The sequence below is a fragment of the Miniopterus schreibersii genome (genome assembly GCF_964146895.1).
Source record: "Miniopterus schreibersii genome assembly, chromosome: 10".
NCBI lineage: Eukaryota > Metazoa > Chordata > Mammalia > Chiroptera > Miniopteridae > Miniopterus > Miniopterus schreibersii.
In genome coordinates this window covers 9,838,534-9,848,823 of record NC_138110.1, presented here as the reverse complement: position 1 = coordinate 9,848,823, position 10,290 = coordinate 9,838,534, and the positions used below count along the sequence as shown (strand labels likewise).

General features: G+C 44.1%; 1 long non-coding RNA gene across 1 annotated transcript; it reads left to right on the top strand.

The window, feature by feature from the left end:
- On the top strand, nt 1–3,972 carry LOC308563246. Its single transcript, XR_013999763.1, has 5 exons — nt 1–475; nt 816–925; nt 2,564–2,688; nt 3,003–3,089; nt 3,827–3,972. It is a non-coding gene; the product is annotated as an uncharacterized lncRNA (long non-coding RNA).
- Nucleotides 3,973–10,290: the final 6,318 nt, after the last annotated feature.

The following is a 10,290-nucleotide window of genomic DNA, read 5'->3' as shown; positions in this document are numbered from 1 at the left end:
GGGGGCGGGCTGGCGTCACCTCAGCCCCGCGGGGCGGGCTGGGGCCGGCGCGGCTGAGGGGACGGGACTGCGGGGCCGGATTCAGTGCCCAAGGCCGTTGCATGCCTCAGCCAACCCCGAAAGGGAGGGGGGGGACCCGGCGGGCTTCTCGGTGCGTGTGAAGCGCTACACCGCGGGGAGGCCATAGAGCCGGGGTGGCCCAGTGTGTACGGGCAGAGGGCAGAGCTAGAGCGGCCGCGGCAGCCATGAGGTAGCATCGGAGACTACATTTCCCGCGCTGCGCCGGGGGACCCGGAAGCAACTCGGATCCAGTGCGCAGGCGCAAAAATGCCCCCTCTGGTTATATAAGGGAGGTCCCGGTTGCAGCTCGTTCTTTTGCGTCCGCATGGCCTTCTTGCTTGTTAGCTGCGTTCCCGTGCTTCAGCCTCATCCGATGTCATCCCGCCTCTGGAACTCGGGGTTATTACCGTATATGGTGAGTTAAGGCTTACTGTTTTCCCTTGGAGATCTCCGTTCCTCCCTTTCTCTCTTTGCCATCGCCCCTGCGGGTGGTTTTCTTGCTCTGACGTTAATAGGCTTTCGGGCCTTCGGGGAGATCAGTTAAGAGCTGGAAAAACCCTCGCTCCCTGTGAACGGACCCGAGGAGTCTTTGGCTGGTGAAAATGATGACTATACTTTTTTCCCCATCATATCGACCATGCTGATATCTTTGAATACTTGCCAGTTAGTTCTGATACACCGGCCTCGAAAGGCTCTGTCTTGTTCTTTTTCTACTGAGGGAAGATGGTGATTGATACTCCTTTGTTTTTTCGCAGGTTAGCCTGATCCGAGGGTACAGAATGGATGTTGAAGGAAAGGGTCATTCCTGGACCTCTGAAAGAGCCCCGTGTAGACATCGAAAACCTTTGGTCTCCTGACCTCTGGGGTAAGCACTTGTCTCCTGGCTCACTGTAGGAACCACGTGCTCTCAGGAACTTCTTCCAAAGTGCTCTGAATGTTTTATTACATTTATCAGAAATGTACCTATTACACCTATGTTGCTGAAGAAACAGGTTTAAGAGAAAATTGCCCAAAGTGACTCTTGAAAGTTATGGCAGTAAGAAACTTCCAAACCTGTAGAGAAATTGAGTTTGTTTGAGCCAAACTGATTACACATGGCAGGAAAGCAGAATCTCAATGGATTGAGAAAATGCTCCAGAGAATGGCAGTTTTGCGGCCTATACATTAGAGCTGCGATTTTCAACCTTTTTCATCTCGTAGCACACATAAACTAATTCCTAAAATCTGCGGCACACCAAAAAATATGTTTTTTGCGGAGCTGACTGAAAAAGTGGGTCTAATTTTGATTCACACCAGAGAGATAAGGTACTGGCTCTTGCCTTATTTTTTATTTTACAATCTAAGGGAAAAGAGGTCAGTGTCCCTGACAGTCAGGGATTGCATGCTTTTAAAATCCTTGTGGTATACCCATTGAAAATCGCTGCCTTCGAGTCAATTGAGGCAGGAGAAGGCATCAGACCATCCTGTGGTTACTTCTGGTCACTGAGCTTGTCAGTCTTGCCATGTGGCCCCCTAGAGCTTGTAAAGTTTATTATAGAGCTCCCTTTTCACTCAAAAAATGAATAGAAATTTAACGGCTTTTTTTAATGCCCTTTAAAGCACACTTTGGATTCCATTCCTTCATATACTTCATGCTAAGATAAGCAGCTTTCTTGTGCACTTATATTTCCAAATGGGTGTTTTATTTAATTTTATTTAAAAATTTTTTATTGATTTTTATTGATTTTTTTTTTTTTTTTTTTTAAGAGAGATGGAAACATTGGTTGCTTCCTGCACACTCCCTACTGGTGATTGAGCCTCAACTCAGACATTTGCCCTGACCCGGAATTGAACTGAAGATCTCCTAGTGCATGGGTTGACACTCAACCACTGAGCCACACCTACTGGCCTGTGATGACATTTCTTTTTTGTGTGTGTAAAAAAAGACAAATATTCTCTTGACCTAGCCACTCAAACTAATTCCCACATGCCTAACTCTTAAATTCTCTTTGAGTCCAGGATTGATGCCCCTGTAGGCAGGACTTCTTGGGTGGCATGTTTTTCTTAAACCTTGCTATTCCAGAGTACCCCAGGTTTTTAGTGATAACACCTTGCATTAAAATGTAACATCCTGACACCTGGTTAAAACCTTGTGTACAAAAGCCAACCATTTCCCCACAACTCTTGTCAGCTGCACTGGCTTGTATCAAATATAGGATCAGAAGGCAGGGGTGTTTCTTAGCTGCTGTTTTCTTATTTATAACTAATGGGACACAAGTGCTCAAATATTGAATAAATATGTAAGTGTAGAAGCAGACCAACAAAATCTTATTCCTGGTTTGGGGCTCTTTCTGTAGAGGCCAAGAGCTTTCTACCGGCATATATGATGACTGAACTTTTTTCCCCGGCAGATCGGCCATGTTGATCTAACTTCTCTAAGCCAGTTTGTCTGATATGCCAGCTTGAGCAGGTCCTTAATCTCCCACTTCCTTGGGCATCTGTCTGATTGGAGCTCATGTTCCAGGTTTTTCCTCAGGTTTACTGTTGGCAGAAAGAAGACTTTGAGTGGACCGCAATGAATCCAGGAGTGGGAAAGAGATGAAGAAGTGATGTGCACGTTTTTTCCTAAGTGCCCGAAGAATAGAGAAGGTGGTAACTGCTCTTTTTTTAAATATGAGGCTATCCCCTTTGTGTTCTGTTTTCTGTGACTCAAATATGGCCATTGCAGCTGATGACATAACTTTTTTCCCCATCAGATCGACCCTGTTGATCTAAGTAAACTATTAGCCAGTTTTTGTCTGATGCATTGGTCCCAGAGAACTTCTAGCCCTCTTTTCTGCTTACCAGTAACAGACTACTTTCTACGTGGGGGGGTTTTAAGTAGGGATTGGGCTTGATCTGTGGGTCCCCCGCCCTTAGCATCCAGGTAATTTATCTTTGCTTCATTTGTTAACTTCATGCAGGTCAGGAGCCCTGTGTACCACTGGGCAGAAAGTAGGTTATTGCAGTTGGATTCTACCCTTGGCTTGGTTCATTCTGTCCTATAACAGGTAAGTTTTCTGCAAACAGTGTTACCAGGTGTCAGCCCCCTAATTAAGTTATTATTCAATGTGCCCGGGATAGAGGGGTGTTGAGTTTGTTCACTTAGTAACCTGGGGACCCAGTTCCAAGTTGGGTACATAAAACAGGAGGGGAGAATTAAGTCCTCAACAGACTGTTGATCTATTGGTACTACTGGGTGTCTTACAAGGAAAAGATGTCTATACCTCCAGTGTCTGTTTTTAAAAACAGAAGAACACCCCCTTTTTCTCCTTTGTCAGTAATGATCACTTACTACTATAAATTTAAAATGTTTGCTTTCTCTTTAAGTGCAGTTTTGCCATTTGAAAGTTACTTTCCTGACCTTTAATCCTTAGACTGTTCTCCCATTAATAGTTCCTTAATGTCTGCATATCTGTTTCATATTTAAATACCTCTATTTGTCCCTGAAGTATCTGGTATCTGTGCATAGCATTGGTGCTATGTCCCTCTAGAATCGACCTAAAAACCTTTTGGTGTGCTCCTGGATTTGTCTCCTTGACAAATCTAATTCCCTATAATTAGAAAGGATTTATACAGAGGTTGAAAATTTTAACAGTTACAATATACAGGCTTTAATGAGGTGCAGAAGAGACAGGTCATCTCAAGACACAGGAAATCTTGGTCTGGTGATTGAAGTTTTAACCAGATATTTTCACATCCCAAACAGCACTTCAGAATTCATTACTGATTGTAATCTCTTTTTAAGGAGTTTCTCATCCATGGAGTTGGAGTACAAGGCCTGGAAAAAGACTGACCCTGTATTTTCCTAAGAAAACATCATTTTGTAGGCTTCCTATCTGGACAAGGAAAATAAAAAGTCCTTTAAATAAAAATGGTCTTGGGTTTGGTCAATTTAGGTTTTTAGTGTTTATGGAAAATTCCAATGACACATGGCTAATCTGATTCCATTTAGTTCTCTGCCCTCCTTCCTGACTTCAGTCCCACTGAACACTTGATGTTTGCTACTTTGTCCTCTTGGCTGAGGGTTCTTGGGCAAATCACTTCACCTCTATAAGCCTCAGTTTTCTTATCTGAAATGGTTCATAACAATGCCTACTTCAAAGAGTTTTGAGATTCAAGTTTATGCCTGTAAATGCTTAGCCTAGGGCCTAGCACAATATCTTCAGTATAGAGAATGAACTAGTATGGGGGACAACTTGGTGGATCCCAAAGACATTACCCTGAGGGAGGGAAGCCAGTCTCAAATGGTTACATAAAGCAATGGCCCTCATGAGCCCTTCTGGAAGCCCCATCCTTCCAAGCCCTCTGGGGCAGGAGGGCGTGCTCCTGGAGCCTCTACTGCCTCTGGGTGACCAGGCCCCAGGCCCCAGCTGGTCCACACAGTCTTCTAAGCCTTCCCCTTCTCTAGTGCCCAAATTGATTTTGGTTTAGAAGGTTATTTTTTCCTCCTCAAACAATGCCAGCAGAGAGATGCACAGTCCATGCTCAAGAGATGCTCGTAGGACAGCACCACCTTGCATCTTAGAACTCAGCTTTAAAACTGCAGAAACACTCCCTAATTATAGCCACTTGAACTTTTTTTTTTTTTTTTTTTAAATGTGTCTTTATTGAGTTCAGAGAGAGGAAGGAAAAGGGAAAGAGAAACATCAATGATGAGAGTCATCATTGATTGGCTTCCTCCTGCAGCTCCTGACGGGATCGAGCCCGCAACCCGGGCATGTGCCCCCTGACAGGGAATCAAACCCAGATTGCCTGGATCCTAGGTCAATGCTCAACCGCTGAGCCACACCTGGGCAGGACTCAGCTTTCTTGTCTATGAAATTGCAGCGGTGAAGACTGAAGGAAGTGAACTGTGCCCAACTTGGGCCTAGGCCAAGGCTCAACTGCTGAGGCACGCCCAGCCAAGCTGAATTTGCTCTGTTTTTAAAATACACGTATTAGTTTCAGAGAGAGGCAGGGAGAGGGAGAGAGAGAAACATCAGTGATGAGAGAGTCACTGATCGGCTGCCTCCTGCACACCCCAACTGGGAATTGAACCCACAACCCAGGCATGTGCCCTGACCAGGAACCAAACCTCGACCTCCTAGGTCCTAGGCCAAACGCTCAACCGCTGAGCCACTCCTGGCTGGGCTGAACTTTTTGACTCATTCTGATACTCTTCCTCAGACAGTTCATCCCTAGCCTAGCATCAGCTTTTCCCTATTTTCCAATGTCAAGAGATCCAGGCATTAGGCTATGTTTAGCAGACAATCTTTCCTTCTGGGTAAGGCAGGAACTGTCAACTTAGACATCATCGGACAAACCTTGGTCACCACCTGCTATGTCTTTATTTTCACATGCGGATTCCAATCTATAAACAGAATGACAAGTTTTATAAGTTGAGTTTAAAGCAGATGGACCATTTGAAATCAAATGTAGCTTCATGCACAAAAGTCCCCCTCTCGAACATTTAAAAACCTGAATAATAACACTCTGTACCATTTAACTCTGCTCATGTATGTTCTGTTTTCCCAACTCAAAGAATGAAAATTAGGACTTGTTTGTTTTGGAAGAGCTGTAAGACAGAGTAAGAACTGGTGAAAGAAGTTAGGAAAACACCGGTGCCCTGCAGAGGTTTGAGCTCCATCAACACCGTCTGGGAGGAGCTGGGGCCTACAGTTCCGCCGCAGGCTATGTAGGTCTCCAGTGCCCCCTACAGTCTATCCTCGGTCACTGCGTCTCCCAGAAGGGGGCTCCACCACCGCCTGGCACGCCAGCCCACTCAGGAAACACAGCTAGAACTCTGGTAGGCATGTATGTGTCAGGGCTACACCTCTAATGAAGGATCCGTCAACCCACCTTCATTCAATAAGCCGTCATTCCACCGGGCCAGAGAATGAGTGTGCAACCCAGGTACCAGGAATCGCACTCAACCCCTGGGTCCACCGGCCAATGCCTTAACCACTGAGCAACACACTGGCCAGGGCTCCTTCAGAATTTTAAATTAATTTTTGGCAGATATAAAAATAAGCCCTTTTTAAAGCTCTATGAAGGAGAAACAGCTGTCTTTAAGAGAAAATCTTGTTTTCAAAACAGGTTGCTCGCCATCACTAGACATTCTATTAGCAGTGCCAAACCCAGACAAGGTGGAGAGGGAGGACAGGTTCCCTGTCCCCCTCCTTAGCATTTGGCCTGCCTTCCCCTCCAAGTTTTCTAGTGTTTTCCAGTCTTGCCTGGCTGGAAATAAAGTCATCCGTAGTAAAGCCTTAGACAGTTCCTGTTACTCCTCTTGGACCGTTTGCGCTCTTACAGAAAAGAATGGCTACAGGAAGCAGGAGTTGAACTCCGCACACAGGCAGAGAAGAAGGGCGGGCGGTGGACTCGTGAGCTGGCGGGTGGCGCTCGGGTAAGTGGAGGCCGCGAGCTTCAGGCCGGGAGGGCTTCACTTACCCAGGACTCAGACTGTACCTGATGGTCCGTCCTGGTGAGGAGAGGGTCTCTCAGGTGGGTTCTGCCACTACGTTGCTTTGCTGCACATAGCAGTTCATCTCAACCACTGACATGGAGCATGAACTTCCTTTCTGTCACTTATCATCCCAGCTTGAGATCAAATCCCTTTTTGTTTGTGTGTTTCAGGCTGAACGAGCATGTTCGTTTCGTGGCACTATTGAATATGTGGCACCAGATACGGTCAGAGGGGAGATTGGGGACATGACAGAGTGTGTTCTGTTTCTGACACTTCTTTATATACCTCTCTAAAATGTGTAAGAACTTAGGTGTGATAACCAAAGTATAACAACTCAGGCACAGCCTTCAGCAGAGTCCCCTTTCTTGTTTTTATGTTTCTCTCCTTTGCTTCGTATACGTGAACACACTGTGATATCTAGTGTTTGGGCGGGAAAAGATAATAGGAAGGTGAGGACATTCTAGATTTCCCTTTATTCAGGTTTTATTGGTGAGGATACTTTTTTGTTTTATAGAGTAACAGTCTTTGTTAAAGGAAACTTCAAAAGCAACTAATTCTTCAAACAATCATTTTTATGTAATTTCCAATATAAGAGTCTATATCTTGAGCAAAGCACCAGCTGCAACTCTATGGAAAACAAAAATCATGCATTTTCTGTAGCATGGGCCCTGCTCTTTTAGGACACAGCCGAGCCAGAGTACAATACAGTACAGAGGTGTCACTGAGGGCACCAAGTGTCCCGTGTTGCTGTCTGCATCATGAGGATGATTTTGGTCAGTGTGTATTGACATTACTGATTTTTGTTAGAAAAATACATGAGACATATAGTTGGCTGTTTCACCTACGGTTGATATTTGCTTTCTAAGAGATCCTGGAAAAGGGAATCTTTCTTATTTTCTTCCTTCCAATTTCTGCTTTTAACTTTGAGATGCTGGAGGCTTTCTTGATTGTCTCTTCAACAGACATAAACATTGTAACAATCCTCGGAGAAAAAGATAATCCAAGATAGTCTAAATTTGTTTTCCTACGCCCTCTAAAGAGCTCAGTTTTTCCTCCCCACTTCCCTTTGTATTTACAAAATGAAGGCCTTGAAGAGGCCTGAGTCACATATATATATATATACGCACATACATATGTATATGTATTTAACTATGTCTTTACTGAGAGGAAGGGAGAGGGGGAGAGAGAGAGGGGGAGAGAGAACTCATTGACCAGCTGCCTCCTGCATGCCCCCTACTGCCCTCTCCTGGGGATCTAGCCCACAACCTGGGCATGTGCCCTGACCGGGAATTGAACTGAGATCTCTTGGATCATAGGTCGCAGCTCCACACTGAGCCACGCCGGCTGGGCTAGGTCACATACTCTTATTTCCTGTATTAAAGGGTACAGACCTGTCCAGTTCTTTCCTAACACTTTTGCTTTATTAATAACTTTCTCCAAATAAGGGATTCTGACAATTTTTTGCTTCCCCTCTCCCTCATCCCCTTTCCAAACCCCTCATGCACAGCACAGATATTTTAAGTGTGGAGAATGTTTGCTGATGGCTTATCATATGTATAAAGCCTGTCCTTTGACTTTTCATGACTAAGAATCAGATTGTAGAGCTGTCAATTGGTTTCCAATCCAGCAGCAGAACATTCTGAGGGTCTCACTCACATGGCAGGAAAAGCGAACTAAACCAGTAATTCTTTTCTTTATACGAGCCTCGTATAAAGAAAATAATTGAATTGCTGGTTTAGTTCGCTTCAAGATATTCTTCGAAACTATTGGGAAATTTGGTAAGAATTGATAACTATTCAAATTGGAAAATTACCTTCTAAGACCTAATGGAACCAATTTTTTCCTAATCCTAACCCGGGGATATGCTTATTGAGTTTAGAAAGAGGGGAAGAGAGAGGGAAAGGGAGAGAAAGAATCATTGATGCGAGAGAGAAACATCCTTGGGTTGCCTCCCGGACATACCCTGACTGGGGATTGAACCCAAAGATAGGTGCTCTCACTGGGAATTGAACCCACAACCTTTGGGTGTAGGCAATGATGTTCCAGCCAACTGAGCCACACAGGCCAAGGCATGGCACCCGTTTTTAGGAAAGAAAACCTTATATTACTCCTAGAATTTGTGCACACTGAGGGCCAGAATACAGCTAAGTTACGGGGAGCCCATGGAGCACCGCGATGGCTCTGAGCTGCTCCCGTGAGACACACAGTGTGTAGCGCGCTGGTCCCCGCGCCTGCCTTGCACTCACTTCCTGTGGTTTCAGTCGGCCTGAGCCTGTTTCTATGTCATTGATACGTTTTCTCTGTAAAATAGGTCTAGGCTCATGGGTTTTGCATCATTTCTCTGAAACCTTGGCCCTGACATTTGGAAGCAGAGAGTTGAAGATGTTAGCATGGAGCCCGGCCGGCTGGCGTGGCTCAGCAGTGGAGCATCGACCTGTGTCCCAGGAGCTGCTGGTTCAATTCCTGGTCAGGGCACATGCCCGGGTTGCAGGCTCGATCCCCAGCAGGGGCCATGCAGGAGGCAGCCGATCAGGGACTCTGGTCATCGATGTTTCTCTCTCTCTCTCCCTCTCCTTTTCTCTCTGAAATCAACAAAGACATGTTGAGAAATAAATAAATAAAATAAAGTTTTAGCGTCCAGTTAATATCTCATTGGCATAAGCTCATATACTCAACCATTATTGAAATCTTGTTTTGCGTAATTATAAAAGAACTATCTTTCAGTAGATCAGGATTCCTTCAATTATATGTAATTTGCTCAGTTCTCAGTTTTGGTAACAGCATTCATAAATTTGTTTCCCAGTTAGTTCCCATTTTGTTTTCCATTATTTTAAATCTCAGCATGCTTTCCGCAAATGAAGGCCATTCGATTTATGAGATAGGTTCTATAAGAGGAACTGATTTAGGTGGTTATGAAAAAAGTAACACCTTTAGATGGGATTTTTTTTTTCTTTTTCATTTTTGTTCTTTGACCCTAAGTAATTTTATAAAATTTCTTGGAGCTGGGTAATTAATAAAAATGTTAATCGGTACTTTTCCCCCCAAGATTTCACTTACTTAAAAAATTTTTAATTTATTTTAAATGAAAAATTTTTTTTATCTGGCCAGCATGGCTCAGTGGTTGATCCAGGAGATCGAGATTCGATTCCCCATCAGGGCACATGCCAGGATTGCAGGCTGGATCCCCTGCAGGGGCTGTGCAGGCTCAATGACTCCCTCTCATCATCGATGTTTCTATCTCTCTCTCCCCCTCTCCTTTCCTCTGTCTGAAATCAATTAAAAATGGTTTTAAAAATTCATTTTTAATTAACCGAAGGAGAACCATTACTAGTTTAGAAAATAATTACAACACTTTTAGCTCATTGACTGACAAAGTGTTTAAATGCTGTTCTGAGGATACCTGTATATTTGTTCCCTAAATGTTTTTCTTGCATATGCTAATTTAATACTCCTTGGAGAGAAAGCTATGTACAAAATCTTTTTGTTAAAATATCTTCCAAATATGCAGCTTTATTTTGTTCCATTTTCTTTCCTATAAATTGCGTGTTAGTTAACATTCCAAAAAACTGTTTTGCAGGCAGTTGAATGGTGGAGTTTAGGTGTCCTGATGTATGAACTACTAACTGGAGCGTCCCCTTTCACAGTCAATGGGGAGCAGCAAGCCCAAGCTGAGATAATAGGCAAGACTTAGCAAAATAAAATGAATATACTCTTGCTTAAAGGAACTGATCGCATTTCTGTAATTCAGCTGATAGAAAAAATAA